The following is a 16,540-nucleotide window of genomic DNA, read 5'->3' as shown; positions in this document are numbered from 1 at the left end:
AATATTGCCAATGTTGGAGTAACGTTGGGAAATCGACGGTGTTTTTGCACAATATTGCCAACGTTGAACTGACGTTGGCAAATCGACATTGTTTTTGCACAATATTGCCAATGTTGAACTGACGTTGGCAAATCGACATTGTTTTTGCACAATATTGCCAATATTGGACCGGTGTTCGCAAATCGACATTGTTTTTGCACAATATTGCCAATGTTGAACTGACGTTGGCAAATCAACATTGTTTTTGCACAATATTGCCAATGTTGAACTGACGTTGGCAAATCGACATTGTTTTTGCACAATATTGCCAATGTTGGAGTGACGTTGGGAAGTGACGTTGTTTTTGCACAATATTGCCAATGTTGAACTGACGTTGGCAAATCGACTTTGTTTTTGCACAATATTGCCAATGTTGAACTGACGTTGGCAAATCGACATTGTTTTTGCACAATATTGCCAATGTTGAACTGACGTTGGCAAATCGACGTTGTTTTTGCACAATATTGCCAATATTGGACCGGTGTTCGCAAATCGACGGTGTTTGTGCACAATATTGCCAACATTGGAGCGACGTTGGGAAATCAGCGGTGTTTTTGTACAATATTGCCAATATTGGACCGGTGTTCGCAAATCGACGGTGTTTTTACACAATATTGCCAATATTGGACCAGTGTTCACAAATCGACGTTGTTTTTGCACAATATTGCCAATATTGGACCGGAGTTCGCAAATCGACATTATTTTTGCACAACATTGCCAATGTTGGAGCGACGTTGGGAAATCGACGGTGTTTTTGTACAATACTGCCAACATTGGACCGGTGTTCGCAAATCGACGGTGTTTTTGCACAACATTGCCAATGTTGGACCAGTGTTCACAAATCGACATTATTTTTGCACAACATTGCCAATGTTGGAGCGACGTTGGGAAATCGACATTATTTTTGCACAATATTGCCAATATTGGACAGGTGTTCGCAAATCGACGGTGTTTTTACACAATATTGCCAATATTGGACCAGTGTTCACAAATCGACGTTGTTTTTACACAATATTGCCAATATTGGACCGGTGTTCGCAAATCGACATTATTTTTGCACATTGCCAATGTTGGAGCGACGTTGGGAAATCGACGGTGTTTTTGCACAATATTGCCAACATTGGAGCGACGTTGGGAAATCGACGGTGTTTTTACACAATATTGCCAATATTGGACCGGTGTTCACAAACCGACATTGTTGTTGCACAATATTGCCAATGTTGGAGCGACGTTGGGAAATCGACGGTGTTTTTACACAATATTGCCAATATTGGACCGGTGTTCGCAAATCGATGGTGTTTTTACACAATATTGCCAATATTGGACCAGTGTTCACAAATCGACAGTGTTTTTGCACAATATTGCCAACATTGGACTGGTGTTCGCAAATCGACGGTGTTTTTACACAATATTGCCAACATTGGAGCGACGTTGGGAAATCGATGGTGTTTTTGCACAATATTGCCAATATTGGACCGGTGTTCGCAAATCGATGGTTTTTTTTACACAATATTGGACCAGTGTTCACAAATCGACGTTGTTTTTACACAATACTGCCAATATTGGAACAGTGTTCACAAACCGACATTGTTTTTGCACAATATTGCCAATGTTGGAGCGACGTTGGGAAATCGACGGTGTTTTTGCACAATATTGCCAATGTTGGAGCGACGTTTGGAAATCGACGGTGTTTTTGCACAATATTGCCAATGTTGGAGCGACGTTGGGAAATCGACGGTGATTTTGCACAATATTGCCAATGTTGGAGCGACGTTGGCAAATAGACGGTGTTTTGCACAATATTGCCAATATTGGACCGGTGTTCGCAAATCGACGGTGTTTTAACACAATATTGCCAATATTGGACCGGTGTTCGCAAATCGACATTGTTTTTGCACAATATTGCCATTGTTGGAGCAACGTTGGGAAATCGACGGTGTTTTGCACAATATTGCCAATATTGGACCAGTGTTCGCAAATCGACGGTGTTTTTACACAATATTGCCAATATTGGACCGGTGTTCGCAAATCGACATTGTTTTTGCACAATATTTCCAATGTTGGAGCGACGTTGGGAAATCGACGGTGTTTTTGCACAATATTGCCAATGTTGGAGCGACGATGGCAAATCGATGGCGTTTTTGCACAGTTTTGCCAATATTGAACTGACGTTGTCAAATCGACGTTGTTTTTGCACAATATTGCCAATATTGGAGCGACATTGGGAAATTGACGGTGTTTTTGCACAATTTGCCAATATTGAACTGACGTTGGCAAATTAATGTTGTTTTCGCACAATATTGCCAATGTTGGAGGTACGTTGGCAAATCTACGTTGTTTTTGCACAATATTGCCAATATTGGAGCAACGTTGGAAAATCGACATTGTTTTTGTACAATGTTGCCAATGTTGGAGTGACATTGGCAAATCTACGTTGTTTTTGCACAATGTTGGCAATATTGGAGCGACATTGGGAAATTGACGGTGTTTTTGCACAGTTTGCCAATATTGAACTGACGTTGGCAAATCAACGTTGTTTTCGCACAATATTCCCAATGTTGGAGCTACGTTGGCAAATCTACGTTGTTTTTGCACAATATTGCCAATATTGGAGCGACGTTGGCAAATCTATGTTGTTTTTGTACAATATTGCCAATATTGGAGCAACGTTGGCAAATCGACGTTGTTTTTGTACAATGTTGCCAATGTTGGAGCGACATTGGCAAATCTACGTTGTTTTCGCACCATATTGCCAATATTGGAGCTACGTTGGCAAATCTAAGTTGTTTTCGCACAATATTGCCAATATTGGAGCGACGTTGGCAAATCGACGTTGTTTTTGCACAATATTGCCAATGTTGGAGCGACATTGGCGAATCTACGTTGTTTTTGCACAATATTGCCAATATTGGAGCGACGTTGGCAAATCGACGTTGTTTTTGCACAATATTGCCAATGTTGGAGCGACGTTGGCAAATCGACGTTGTTTTTGCACAATATTGCCAATATTGGAGCGACGTTGGCAAATCGACGTTGTTTTTTCACAATATTGCCAATGTTGGAGCGACGTTGGCAAATCTACGTTGTTTTTGCACAATATTGCCAATATTGGAGCGACGTTGGCAAATCGACGTTGTTTTCGCACAATATTGCCAATATTGGAGCTACGTTGGCAAATCGATGTTGTTTTTGCACAATATTGCCAATATTGGGACCAGTGTTCACAAATCGACAGTGTTTTTGCACAATATTGCCAACATTGGACTGGTGTTCGCAAATCGACGGTGTTTTTACACAATATTGCCAACATTGGAGCGACGTTGGGAAATCGATGGTGTTTTTGCACAATATTGCCAATATTGGACCGGTGTTCGCAAATCGATGGTTTTTTTTACACAATATTGGACCAGTGTTCACAAATCGACGTTGTTTTTACACAATACTGCCAATATTGGAACAGTGTTCACAAACCGACATTGTTTTTGCACAATATTGCCAATGTTGGAGCGACGTTGGGAAATCGACGGTGTTTTTGCACAATATTGCCAATGTTGGAGCGACGTTTGGAAATCGACGGTGTTTTTGCACAATATTGCCAATGTTGGAGCGACGTTGGGAAATCGACGGTGATTTTGCACAATATTGCCAATGTTGGAGCGACGTTGGCAAATAGACGGTGTTTTGCACAATATTGCCAATATTGGACCGGTGTTCGCAAATCGACGGTGTTTTAACACAATATTGCCAATATTGGACCGGTGTTCGCAAATCGACATTGTTTTTGCACAATATTGCCATTGTTGGAGCAACGTTGGGAAATCGACGGTGTTTTGCACAATATTGCCAATATTGGACCAGTGTTCGCAAATCGACGGTGTTTTTACACAATATTGCCAATATTGGACCGGTGTTCGCAAATCGACATTGTTTTTGCACAATATTTCCAATGTTGGAGCGACGTTGGGAAATCGACAGTGTTTTTGCACAATATTGCCAATGTTGGAGCGACGATGGCAAATCGATGGCGTTTTTGCACAGTTTTGCCAATATTGAACTGACGTTGTCAAATCGACGTTGTTTTTGCACAATATTGCCAATATTGGAGCGACATTGGGAAATTGACGGTGTTTTTGCACAATTTGCCAATATTGAACTGACGTTGGCAAATTAATGTTGTTTTCGCACAATATTGCCAATGTTGGAGGTACGTTGGCAAATCTACGTTGTTTTTGCACAATATTGCCAATATTGGAGCAACGTTGGAAAATCGACATTGTTTTTGTACAATGTTGCCAATGTTGGAGTGACATTGGCAAATCTACGTTGTTTTTGCACAATGTTGGCAATATTGGAGCGACATTGGGAAATTGACGGTGTTTTTGCACAGTTTGCCAATATTGAACTGACGTTGGCAAATCAACGTTGTTTTCGCACAATATTCCCAATGTTGGAGCTACGTTGGCAAATCTACGTTGTTTTTGCACAATATTGCCAATATTGGAGCGACGTTGGCAAATCTATGTTGTTTTTGTACAATATTGCCAATATTGGAGCAACGTTGGCAAATCGACGTTGTTTTTGTACAATGTTGCCAATGTTGGAGCGACATTGGCAAATCTACGTTGTTTTCGCACCATATTGCCAATATTGGAGCTACGTTGGCAAATCTACGTTGTTTTCGCACAATATTGCCAATATTGGAGCGACGTTGGCAAATCGACGTTGTTTTTGCACAATATTGCCAATGTTGGAGCGACATTGGCGAATCTACGTTGTTTTTGCACAATATTGCCAATATTGGAGCGACGTTGGCAAATCGACGTTGTTTTTGCACAATATTGCCAATGTTGGAGCGACGTTGGCAAATCGACGTTGTTTTTGCACAATATTGCCAATATTGGAGCGACGTTGGCAAATCGACGTTGTTTTTTCACAATATTGCCAATGTTGGAGCGACGTTGGCAAATCTACGTTGTTTTTGCACAATATTGCCAATATTGGAGCGACGTTGGCAAATCGACGTTGTTTTCGCACAATATTGCCAATATTGGAGCTTCGTTGGCAAATCGATGTTGTTTTTGCACAATATTGCCAATATTGGAGCGATGTTGGCAAATCGACGTTGTTTTTCCACAATATTGCCAATGTTGGAGCGACATTGGCAAATCTATGTTGTTTTTGCACAATATTGCCAATATTGGAGCGACGTTGGCAAATCGACGTTGTTTTTGCACAATATTGCCAATGTTGGAGCGACGTTGGCAAATCTACGTTGTTTTTGCACAATATTGCCAATGTTGGAGCGACGTTGGCAAATCTACGTTGTTTTTGCACAATATTGCCAATGTTGGAGCGATGTTGGCAAATCGACGTTGTTTTTGCACAATATTGCCAATGTTGGAGCGACGTTGGCAAATCGCCGTTGTTTTTGCACAATATTGCCAATGTTGGAGCGACGTTGGCAAATCTACGTTGTTTTTGCACAATATTGCCAATATTGGAGCGACGTTGGCAAATCGACGTTGTTTTTGCACAATATTGCCAATGTTGGAGCGACATTGGCAAATCTATGTTGTTTTTGCACAATATTGCCAATGTTGGAGCGACATTGGCAAATCTATGTTGTTTTTGCACAATATTGCCAATATTGGAGCGACGTTGGCAAATCGACATTGTTTTTGCACAATATTGCCAATGTTGGAGCGACGTTGGCAAATCTACGTTGTTTTTGCACAATATTGCCAATGTTGGAGCGAGGTTGGCAAATCGACGTTGTTTTTGCACAATATTGCCAATGTTGGAGCGACGTTTGGAAATCGACGGTGTTTTTGCACAATATTGCCAATGTTGGAGCGACGTTGGGAAATCGACGGTGATTTTGCACAATATTGCCAATGTTGGAGCGACGTTGGCAAATAGACGGTGTTTTGCACAATATTGCCAATATTGGACCGGTGTTCGCAAATCGACGGTGTTTTAACACAATATTGCCAATATTGGACCGGTGTTCGCAAATCGACATTGTTTTTGCACAATATTGCCATTGTTGGAGCAACGTTGGGAAATCGACGGTGTTTTGCACAATATTGCCAATATTGGACCAGTGTTCGCAAATCGACGGTGTTTTTACACAATATTGCCAATATTGGACCGGTGTTCGCAAATCGACATTGTTTTTGCACAATATTTCCAATGTTGGAGCGACGTTGGGAAATCGACGGTGTTTTTGCACAATATTGCCAATGTTGGAGCGACGATGGCAAATCGACGGCGTTTTTGCACAGTTTTGCCAATATTGAACTGACGTTGTCAAATCGACGTTGTTTTTGCACAATATTGCCAATATTGGAGCGACATTGGGAAATTGACGGTGTTTTTGCACAATTTGCCAATATTGAACTGACGTTGGCAAATTAATGTTGTTTTCGCACAATATTGCCAATGTTGGAGGTACGTTGGCAAATCTACGTTGTTTTTGCACAATATTGCCAATATTGGAGCAACGTTGGAAAATCGACATTGTTTTTGTACAATGTTGCCAATGTTGGAGTGACATTGGCAAATCTACGTTGTTTTTGCACAATGTTGGCAATATTGGAGCGACATTGGGAAATTGACGGTGTTTTTGCACAGTTTGCCAATATTGAACTGACGTTGGCAAATCAACGTTGTTTTCGCACAATATTGCCAATGTTGGAGCTACGTTGGCAAATCTACGTTGTTTTTGCACAATATTGCCAATATTGGAGCGACGTTGGCAAATCTATGTTGTTTTTGTACAATATTGCCAATATTGGAGCAACGTTGGCAAATCGACGTTGTTTTTGTACAATGTTGCCAATGTTGGAACGACATTGGCAAATCTACGTTGTTTTCGCACCATATTGCCAATATTGGAGCTACGTTGGCAAATCTACGTTGTTTTCGCACAATATAGCCAATATTGGAGCGACGTTGGCAAATCGACGTTGTTTTTGCACAATATTGCCAATGTTGGAGCGACATTGGCAAATCTACGTTGTTTTTGCACAATATTGCCAATATTGGAGCGACGTTGGCAAATCGACGTTGTTTTTGCACAATATTGCCAATGTTGGAGCGACGTTGGCAAATCGACGTTGTTTTTGCACAATATTGCCAATATTGGAGCGACGTTGGCAAATCGACGTTGTTTTTTCACAATATTGCCAATGTTGGAGCGACGTTGGCAAATCTACGTTGTTTTTGCACAATATTGCCAATATTGGAGCGACGTTGGCAAATCGACGTTGTTTTCGCACAATATTGCCAATATTGGAGCTACGTTGGCAAATCGATGTTGTTTTTGCACAATATTGCCAATATTGGAGCGATGTTGGCAAATCGACGTTGTTTTTCCACAATATTGCCAATGTTGGAGCGACATTGGCAAATCTATGTTGTTTTTGCACAATATTGCCAATATTGGAGCGACGTTGGCAAATCGACGTTGTTTTTGCACAATATTGCCAATGTTGGAGCGACTTTGGCAAATCTACGTTGTTTTTGCACAATATTGCCAATGTTGGAGCGACGTTGGCAAATCTACGTTGTTTTTGCACAATATTGCCAATGTTGGAGCGATGTTGGCAAATCGACGTTGTTTTTGCACAATATTGCCAATGTTGGAGCGACGTTGGCAAATCGCCGTTGTTTTTGCACAATATTGCCAATGTTGGAGCGACGTTGGCAAATCTACGTTGTTTTTGCACAATATTGCCAATATTGGAGCGACGTTGGCAAATCGACGTTGTTTTTGCACAATATTACCAATGTTGGAGCGACATTGGCAAATCTATGTTGTTTTTGCACAATATTACCAATGTTGGAGCGACATTGGCAAATCTATGTTGTTTTTGCACAATATTGCCAATGTTGGAGCGACATTGGCAAATCTATGTTGTTTTTGCACAATATTGCCAATGTTGGAGCGACGTTGGCAAATCGACGTTGTTTTTGCACAATATTGCCAATGTTGGAGCGACATTGGCAAATCTACGTTGTTTTTGCACAATATTGCCAATATTGGAGCGACGTTGGCAAGTCGACGTTGTTTTTGCACAATATTGCCAATGTTGGATCGAGGTTGTAAATCCTCTTGCGACCGTTCCGACCTTTACCGATCTTTTGCCAACGTTACCCCAACGTTGGTGTGCTATATTGGGAGGGAAAGCGTTTAAAAATTCCACCAGGGTCTATAACCTCCAATTTGACATTGGAGTATGTGCAGAGGTAATGCATTATTTATCAAACGGGATCATTCCCATCAATTATTAAAGGTTATTGAATGGAGGAGCAAGCGGCATCGACCCGTTGTTGGCGAGTCAAATAGAGTCGAGGCTCATTTAAATTGTTTGACTGCTTCTTATTAAAAGGAACAATTACTTATGCTATAGGACGCCGGGGGTGTCGTTTCCACGGGGGATTAACTAACCGGGAACTGCATCGTTAACATCAGGAGGTTACCCTAGCGGCATTGCCTCGAAAGGTCACCGTGAATCCGTGACATGATTGTGTCGAAAGTTTCTTCACAACCTGAAGGATTGACTGCGGGTGTCGTCGCAGGTTGCTTCCATAAGGCTTGTGCCAACTTCATTGGTAAACTTTTCAGACTTTAGAGGATTGCAGTACACAGGAGGCACACCTGTGTCTTTTCTTCTTCGAAGCACGTGTTCATGTGAATATTCCATTGAAGGTTTCCCGTTCCTCTTTGTCTCCATTCATCGCTTCGTTCATTCATTACATTTCATCTGGGAGATGCTTTTTTTTTTCTTCTCCAGTGTGCAAGGTTAATGGACGAGTAAGAATGACATGAGTACAAATGGTTGCTCTTTAACATGTACAACGAGCACATGAGGAGACGATGGACAAATCGATAGGATATGGAATTTGAACCTCGTGCTTCAGCCACAGATGTGAAACGTTTGCGATGAAAAAAATAAAATGTGAGAAAACATTTCCAGATCGATGAAGTTTATACAGATTTCGAGCCAGTTTATCATCCTTCTCTTGGAGTAGTATGACAGAGGTGTGCACACTCAAATCTCAGATAACCTAGTTGATAACCTAGAGGTGTGCACACTTACCTCTAAACTGTCTAGTGTGGGTTTGAATCTCAGATAACCTAGTAGATAACCTTGTAGATAACCTAGAGGTGTGCACACTTACATCTAAACTGTATACTTTGGGTTTGAATCTTAGATAACCTAGTGGATAACCTAGAGGTGTGCACACTTACCTCTAAACTGTCTAGTGTGGGTTTGAATCTCAGATAACCTAGTAGATAACCTAGAGGTGTGCACACTTACCTCTAAACTGTCTAGTGTGGGTTTGAATCTCAGATAACCTAGTAGATAACCTTGTAGATAACCTAGAGGTGTGCAGACTTACATCTAAACTGTCTACTTTGGGTTTGAATCACAGATAACCTAGTAGATAACCTAGAGGTATGCACACTTACCTCTAAACTGTCTAGTGTGGGTTTGAATTTCAGATAACCTCGTAGATAACCTAGAGGTGTGCACACTTACCTCTAAACTGTCTAGTGTGGGTTTGAATCTCAGATAACCTCGTAGATAACCTAGTAGATAACCTAGAGGTGTGCACACTTACATCTAAACTGTCAAGTTTGGGTTTGAATCTCAGATAACCTAGAGGTGTGCACCCTTACCTCAAAACTGTCTAGTGTCGGTTTGAATCTCAGATAACATAGTAGATAACCTAGAGGTGTGCACACTTACCGCTAAACTGTCTAGAGCGGGTTTGAATCTCAGATAACCTAGAGCTATGCGTGCTTGCCTCTAAACTGTCTAGTTTGGGTTTGCATGTCAGATAACCGAGTGGATAACCTCGATGTATGCAAACTTACCTCAAAACTGTCTAGTTTGGGTTTGAATCTCCGATAACCTAGTAGATAACCTAGTACATAACCTAGAGGTGTGCACACTTACATCTAAACTGTCTACTTTGGGTTTAAATCTCACCTAACCTAGTGGATAACCTCGTGGATAACCTAGTAGATAACCTAGAGGTGTGCACACTTACCTCTAAACTGTCTAGTGTGGGTTTGAATCTCAGATAACCTAGAGGTATGCGTGCTTGCCTCTAAACTGTCTAGTTTGGGTTTGCATGTCAGATAACCGAGTGGATAACCTCGATGTATGCAAACTTACCTCAAAACTGTCTAGTTTGGGTTTGAATCTCAGATAACCTGGTAGATAACCTAGAGGTGTGCACACGTACCTCTAAACTGTATAGTGTGGGTTTGAATCTCAGGTAACCAACTCGATAACCTCGAGGTGTGCACACTTACTTCTAAGCTCCATATTTTAGGTTAAAGTCTCAAATAACCTAGTGGATAACCTAGAGGTATGCGTGCTTGCCTTTAAACTGTGTAGTTTCGGTTCAAATCTCAGATAATCTCAGTTCCTTCCACCAAGCTTGGAACAAGTGTGTGTCTACCCTCAGGAGTGCCAGGAAGCACTATCTCTCCTCACTCAAGAATGAACTCTCAAACCTGTCTCCTTCCTCCAAATCCTGGTGGTGTCTGGTCAAATCCGTTTCTGGTGTTTGTTCCCCCTCCATCCCCTCCCTTACCTCAAATGGCCACACAGTTGACATCGCACGTGACAAAGCCGAATGCCTCAACTCTGTGTTTGCCTCAAAATCCTTAGTCCCAAACCCATCTCTCTCTGTTCCCACCTTTCCCAGTCGAACCAAACTGCTCCTGGACTCTGTGACCTTCTCTCCTGACAAGGTGGAGGAGTTTTTGTCAAACCTCGACTCTGATTCTGCAACTGGACCAGATGGCATCAGCCCACGGGTCCTAAAATCCTGCTCTGCCGCTCTATCTCACCCTCTCTCTGTTCTTTTCACCCTATCCTTTGCTCAAGGTCATCTGCCAGCATCCTGGAAATCAGCAAACATTACCGCTTTACACAAAAAAGGTGCAAAAACAGATCCTTGCAACTACAGACCAATCAGCCTGCTCCCAATTATCAGCAAAGTCATGGAATCCATCATTGCTTCGGATATGAAATCTTTCCTCTTCTCCAATGGCTTGATCTCTGATCATCAATTTCGTTTCAGACCAGGTCACTCTACTCTGGACATGCTGCTTCTGCTGTCTCAACAATGGATGGAGGTCCTCAATGCCAAACAGGAAATCAGAGCTGTCTCCCTTGACATATCACGTGCCTTCGATACGGTCTGGCACCCAGCTCCGCTCACCAAACTCTCCTCCTATGGTATCCATGGAAATCTCCATGCATGGCTTGCGGACTTCCTCTCTGGTCATAGTCAACGTGTGGCCCTGAATGGATTTCTCTCATCTCCCCTTCCCGTTCAGGCTGGAGTTCCCCAAGGCAGTGTGCTGGGCCCTGTGCTTTTTCTGGTCTTTATCAATGATCTCTCGGACTCTCTGGAAAATCCTCTGTATCTCTTTGCTGATGACTCCACTCTCTGCCGCTCCATTCCTCTTCCCTCAGATCGGCAGTCTGCAGCCTCCTCTCTCTCTGAAGACCTGGACAAAATCACAGACTGGTCAAACATGTGGAACATGTCTTTCAATCCTGACAAATCTCACACTCTTACTATGTCTCTCCGAAAAGATCGACTGGACAACCCTCCCATCTACTTTCTCAACAATCCTCTCCAAGAAGTTCTGTCGCTCAAGCTTTTGGGTCTCACCATCTGCCATGATCTTTCTTGGGAAAACCACATTTCCAAGCTGGCCTCCAAAGCCAGTCGCCGACTGGGCATCCTCCGTCGTGCGAAGTCCTTCCTAGGCACACCTGAGCTCCTCACCACATACAAGGCTTTCATCCGCAGCTCAATGGAATACTGTTCTCCCCTATGGGCTGGTGCTCCTGCCTCACACCTGGCTCGGCTTCACGCTGTTGAATCTAAAGCTTTCAGAATCATTGGAATCTCCCGCGATGAAGCTATCTCTGAGGGCCTTTCACTCACTCACCGCAGGCAGGTAGGTGGTCTTTCTGTCTTCTACCGACTCCTCTCCGGCCTTGCTCCCCCAGCTCTCTCTGTGCTCTGTCCCCCAAATATTCCTACAGGTCGCACAAGATCTGCCAGCCACCCTCTGATGGTTAAACTGCCGAAATCTCGGCTCTCTGCTCACCTTCACTCTTTCATTCCTCTTTTCTCCCGCCTCTGGAACAAACTCCCACACTCACTTCAATCACACTCCTCCCTCCAGGTCTTCAAAACAGCTGTTCACCACCATCTCTTATCTTCCCCCATCCAAAACCTTGATCTTTTTTACCTCCACTAATTCACCCCAGATCCACCTTGTTTGAAATTCCAACTTCTTTCCTGGAAGTCTTGGCAGTGTCCATATGTTTTATACCTCTCCCACCCCCCCCCCCCCTTCCCATGCCTCCCCCCCAAAGCCCTCTCCCTCCCACAGTTCTCTCGATGTCTCCATGTCTCTCGGTCCCTGCTCTCAAATGTTGTGTTTGTGTCCTTCCCCCTCTCTCCCCATCTTGTCTACCGCTCCCGATGTTATTTGTTTTGTGTGTCTGTTTGTCTTTCTGTTTGATTAATGTTCGCTCTTTCACGAGCCTCGATCTTGTATACAAAAAAAAAAAAAAAAAAAAAAAAAAAACCTAGAGGTATGCGTGCCTCTAAGCTGTGTAGTTTAGGTTCAAATCTCAGATAACCTAGTGGATAACCTAGAGGTATATGTGCTTGCATCTAAACTGTCTAGTTTGGATTCAAATCTCAGATAACCTAGTGGTATGCACACTTGCCTCTAAACTGTCTAGTTTCGGCTTGAATTCCTGATAACCAAGTGGCTAACCTCGAGGTGTGCGTGCCTCTAAACTGTCTAGTGTGGGTTCGAATCTGAGACGGCACACAATGTGGATAACCTAGTGGTATAAATAACCTAGTGGATAACCTTGAAGATAGAGGTACGCATTGTCCTCTCTCAACTGTCTCTGGCTTCGAATCCCGACCCACCTATAAACTGCCGTCCTGGTGTTTCACAGTCATGGTGATTCATCAATGTGTGTGCCGTCCCTCGGATGGACATTAAGCCGGGCGTCCCATCTGCCGGCATTAGTTGGCGGACGATAAAGATCCCACGGCCTTTCATGAAGAGTTGGGGGAGTTGTCATGGTAGCCCTGAACAAATTACAAGCCAAACAATCTACAATGAAGTGCCAGGCCTGGTCAACGGGTTCGTGAAAGACTTGATCTAAAAGCCTTTCCCCATCGACCCCACAAGTTGGTGGGAATCATTTCGGGCGTTTAAGAACATGGTTGTAGATTTTGTCACAAATCATATTGCACACCGCCCCTTTCCTATGCCATCTCCAGGCGCTGCATGACGTCATTGCCGGGCACCGAAGGGGGCTCGGCAATGACGCACGCTGAAAGGGAGTACTCAGTTTTCACTCTGGTTGTTTGTTTGTTTTCTTGTTTTTTGTTTTCTTGTTTGTTTGTTTTCTTGTTTGTTTGTTTGTCCGGGCGATAGCTCAGCCATCCTTTGAGCTAGGAAGCTGAAATTTGGGCACAATACTGAGCAAGTACTTTGTCAAAAACTCTATTTTTTGTTTTTTGATGAATGAATTTTTTTTTTTTTGGGATACAGGATCGAGGCTCATGAAAGAGCAAACATTTATCACACAAAAATCAAACAGACACACAAAACATATAATAAGGGTAGCGGTGGCCAAGATGAGGAGAGAAGGGGAAGCACACAAACACAACGTTTGAGAGCAGGGACGTCGGGAGATCTGTGGGAGGGCTTGGGGGGAGGAGGCGTGGGAATGGGGGGAGGGGTGGGAGAGGTATAAAACACAAGGACACTGCAAGGACTTCCAGGAAGGAAGTTGGTATTTCAAAAAAGTGAATCTGGGGTGAAATTAGCGGGGGTAGAAAAGATCAAGGTTTTGGATGGGGGAAGATGAGAGATGGTGGGGAACAGCTGTTTTAAAGACCTGGAGGGAGGAGTGGGATTGAAGAGAGTGAGGGAGTTTGTTCCAGAGGCGGGAGAAAAGAGGAATGAAGGAGTGAAGGTGAGCAGAGAGTCTTGATTTTGGCAGTTTAACCATAAGAGGGTTGCAGGCAGATCTTGTGCGACCTGCAGGAATATTTGGGGGACAGAGCCCAGAGAGAGCTGGGGGAGCAAGGCCTGAGAGGAGTCGGTAGAAGACAGAAAGCCCAACAACCTGCCTGCGGTGAGTGAGTGAGAGGCCCTCGGAGGTAGCTTCACCATGGGAGATTCCAATGATTCTGAACGCTTTGGTTTCAACAGCGTGAAGCCGAGCTAGGTGTGAGGCAGGAGCACCTGTCCAGAGGGGAGAACAGTATTCCATTGAGCTTCGGTTGAAAGCCTTGTATGTGGTGAGGAGCTCAGGTGTGCCAAGGAAGGACTTCGCACGATGGAGGATGCCCAGTCGGCGACTGGCTTTGGAGGACAGATTTGAAATGTGGTTTTCCCAGGAAGGATCATGGCAGATAGTGAGACCCAAAAGCTTGAATGACAGAACTTCTTGGAGAGGATTATTCAGAAAGTGGATGGGAGGGTTGTCCAGTCGGTCTTTTCGGAGAGACATCGTAAGAGTGTGAGATTTGTCAGGATTGAAAGACATTTTTCACTTGCTTGACCAGTCTGTGATTTTGTCCAGGACTGCAGAGAGTGAGGAGGCTGCAGACTGCCGATCTGAGGGATGAGGAATGGAGCGGCAGAGAGCGGAGTCATCAGCAAAGAGATAGAGAGGATTTTCAAGAGAGTCAGAGAGATCATTGATGAAGACCAGAAAAAGCACAGGGCCCAGAACACTGCCTTGGGGAACTCCAGCCTGAACAGGAAGGGGAGATGAGAGAAACCCAATCAGGGCCACACGTTGACTACCACTAGAGAGGAAGTCAGCAAGCCAAGCATGGAGGTTTCCATGGATACCATATGAGGAGAGTTTGGTGAGCACAGCGGGGTGCCAGACCGTATCGAAGGCACGTGATATGTCAAGGGAGACAGCTCTAATTTCCTGTTTGGCATTGAGGACCTTCATCCATTGTTGAGACAGCAGAAGCAGCATGCCCAGAGTAGAGTGACCTGGTCTGAAACCAAATCGGCGATCAGAGATCAAGCCATTGGAGAAGAGGAAAGATTTGATATCTGAAGCAATGATGGATTCCATGACTTTGCTGATAATTGGGAGAAGGCTGATTGGTCTGTAGTTGCTGGGATCTGCTTTTGCACCATTTTTGTGTAAAGCGGTGATGTTGGCTGATTTCCAAGCTGATGGCAGATGACCTTGAACAAAAGAGAGGGTGAAGAGAATAGAGAGAGGGTGTGAAAGAGCGGCAGAGCTGGGTTTTAGGACCCGTGGGCTGATGCCGTCAGGTCCAGTTGCAGAATCAGAGTTGAGGGTTGACAGAAACTTTTCCACCTTGTCAGAAGGGAAGGACACAGAGTCCAGGAACAGCTGGGTATGACTGGGTTCGGTGGGTACAGAGAGGGTTGGGTTTGGGACACAAGATTTAGAGGCAAACACAGAGTTGAGGCATTCAGCTTTTTCACGTGCGGAGTCAGCTGTGTAGCCGTTTGAGGTAAGGGAGGGGATTGAGGGGGAACAATCACCAGAAACAGATTTGACCAGATGCCACCAGGATTTGGAAGAGGGAGACAGATAAGAGAGTTCGGTCTTGAGAGTGGAGAGATATTGTTTCCTGGCTCTCCTGAGGTGGGACACACACTTGTTTCGAGCTTTGTGAAAGGAAATGAGATTTCCTTCCATTGGATTTGCTTTCCAGGAGGCGAAGGCAAGTTGTTTCTGGGCAACTGCCTTACCACAAGATTCAGTGTACCATGGACAGGAGGAAGGGTATGACAACTGAAAGCGAGATGGGATAAAACTGTGCATGAGAGAGAGCAATTTACTTTGGAAGAATTCCCAGGGTGAGTTGATGTCAGAGGCGGTAGAGATGGAAGACCAGTCCAGATGATTGATGGCTGCTTGAAGACCGTGCCATTTGGCCTGAGTGAAATCCCAGACTCGTCGACGCTGAGGAGGCTCCCTGAGAATGGTCAGAGAGATGTCCACTTTAACAAGCACATGATCAGATGAGCCGATTGGAGCAGAAGAAGAGCAGCAGACATTTGCAGGGAAGTTAGTCATAACCTAGTCTAGGTTATGAAGACTCTAAATCTAGAAGAGAAGATACTCCGTTGCCTGAGATCCGGGTTGGGAAATTGACAGATTGTGTCAGTCCCAGTGAGTCGCAGAAGTCCTTTGCTGAGGCAGTGCAGGGTGAGTGAGGAAGAGAGTTTTTGATAAAGATAGCAACCCCACCTCCAGGACAAGACTCAGGTCTATCATACAGGAGGGAGTAACCCGGGAGAGATATTAAGAAATCAGAGACATCATGAAGGAGGAAAGTTTCTGTTAAGCAGAGCAAGTCTGTTTTGTCAGAAGCAACCTGTATGGAGAGATCAGTCAAATTTGAGCGAAGGTCCCAG

This window comes from Myxine glutinosa, chromosome 13 (assembly GCF_964187855.1).
Source record: "Myxine glutinosa chromosome 13, kmMyxGlut1.1, whole genome shotgun sequence".
Classification (NCBI taxonomy): domain Eukaryota; kingdom Metazoa; phylum Chordata; class Myxini; order Myxiniformes; family Myxinidae; genus Myxine; species Myxine glutinosa.
This window is presented reverse-complemented; position numbering follows the sequence as displayed.